We start from the raw sequence: 2,500 nt of genomic DNA on the forward strand, positions 1-2,500 counted from the left end.
CAGCAATAACCCCTAAGAGGATTTCAAAGTTAATGCACACAAATGTACCTACTGGGAATAATCACATTATGACAATAACTGTATTGAAGCATGTATGCACAACATTAGCATAATTATGACAATTATTAACTCAAAAGTTGCGTTAGATCCTAAAGGACCCCAGGTCTCACAGCTGCATGTATTCACATACAAAGCATGTATATTATTGACAAATAAGTCTGAAAAAAATAAGTAAAAAAGAAGACAGAGTTTATGACTCTTGTCCAAAATAGTAAGATTGCTATATCGTATTAACCCCGTAAACCCTGTATACTACGAAGCTGACCGTGGTGCAAGGGCTCTAATCTCTTCATCAAAAATAGCTGATCTACAAACTCACAGCGTGTTGTAACGTGTTTTTTTTTAGCTTGTACGTTCACTCCAGAATAGGGAAGCTGTAGGATTCATGCAGGTTGAAGTACCAAGCTGTATTGAAATGTGTTCAGTAGCAGACAAATGATTTAAAATGTATTAGAGAAATAATCAGATGCTCTTATCCAGAGAGACTTTTGTTAGATCAGAATAAGCGTGAGTAAACTCTAATCAATGAACAACAAGGTAAATATAGTCATATAAAGTATAAAGAAGAGCCTCAAAGAAAGTAAACAATGACATTTGACATCATTATCATTCATTCTCTCTGTCAGAACTCATTTACTTGTAATGGTGGAAAATGTTCTCAGATACTTTACTTAAGTAAAAGTATCAATGCTGCAATATAGAAATATTCTGTTACAAGTACAAATCCTGAATTCAAAAGTGAAAGTACAAAAGTCTTGGTATCAAAATGTACTTCAAGTACCAAAAGTAAAAGTACAAAAATGTTTGAAAATAGCCTATGCATAAAATAGGGCTAAAGTGGTTAATGTATATGTTTTATAATATAATTATTGACAATTGCAAAGTAACTAGTAAGGTTTTCTAATAATTGTAGTGAAGTAAAAGTACAATATTTGTCTCAAATGTGTAGTGGAGTAGAAGTAAAAGTAACTCGTACTTAAGTACAGTACTTGAGTAGATGTACTTAGTTACTTTAGACCACTGTTTACTTGATGGGTCTACAGTGGGTCTGGTTTACCTATAGCTGGTCAGATGTACTGTATATGCTGATTAGTTTGAACTGTGGCCGGTTGGTCAAATCCATCCGTTTTAAAGCGGGGAATCTGGAACTTATTTTAACCACGATGAACGGCCCCATTCTGGAGCGAACATTAGGCGAAAATAGCCTATCTATAAGCTCATAACGTGGCACGTCGCAATGTGTTGTCAGCTCTCAGATTGTTCACAAAGAGATTTGGGCTGTGTCTGAAATCACTCCCACTGCAGAGTGCAGCACTAGTGATTACACCATGTTGTAGAGGTGTATAGTGGTAATAACTGTGACCTATATACCATCAAGCTGAAAGACAAATGGTTAATGTGTTTACCTGGCATCCGTATAGTTTCCAACGTACAGAATTTGTATTATTATTACCGTATATTGTTGTTTAGACATGATGCTATAGGGTCTTGGTTTAGCTGTGATCCAGTTTACTGAGACACTACACTGTCTCTCTGTATTCTATGATCCTATAGTTTACTGAGACACTACACTGTCTCTGTATTCTATGATCCTATAGTTTACTGAGACACTACACTGTCTCTCTGTATTCTATGATCCTATAGTTTACTGAGACACTACACTGTCTCTGTATTCTATGATCCTATAGTTTACTGAGACACTACACTGTCTCTCTGTATTCTATGATCCTATAGTTTACTGAGACACTACACTGTTTCTGTATTCTATGATCCTATAGTTTACTGAGACACTACACTGTCTCTGTATTCTATGATCCTATAGTTTACTGAGACACTACACTGTCTCTCTGTATTCTATGCATGTGTTTACCTTGTTTAATATTCTACGTCACTCTGGATACAGAGCGTCTGCTAGATGCTTACATTGTAAATTGTAAAAATGCCAACGTTAATCTGGCACATGGCATTAATGACGTCATTAACGGTGACATGTGTACTGACGGAAATGTGTTCTTTTAACGTGGCAGATGAGTTCACTTCACTAATGGTCTCCTACATAGAGAAGGGAGTATAGTGAAGGAGTGACTGATGTGTGATGTCAGACACAGGCCTGGCGTAGAGGGAAAAAGAGAGGGGGCATAGTATAGAGCCCAGGGGCACTCCAGTCAAACAAAGCTGTATGGCAGAGTATATTAAGATACTATTACTAAACAGGGACATGCTGGCCACTGGGAAATTCGGGTAAATTCCTGAACGGCCGTGCCATTTACGGGCCGCCAAACGGCCGGTGGGCCCCCCAAAAGAAAATGTTATTAAATAAAGAAAATGAAAAAACAAATTTGAAAATCCCAGAGCTGAATTTTGGTCCCAGCACGTCCCTGTTACTAATACATGTGCAGCAGTCTGACGAGGCAGACTGTTGCTTCTATCATACAGTCTG

Source organism: Gymnoscopelus microlampas, assembly GCF_963454915.1.
Source record: "Gymnoscopelus microlampas genome assembly, contig: SCAFFOLD_256, whole genome shotgun sequence".
Lineage (NCBI taxonomy): Eukaryota > Metazoa > Chordata > Actinopteri > Myctophiformes > Myctophidae > Gymnoscopelus > Gymnoscopelus microlampas.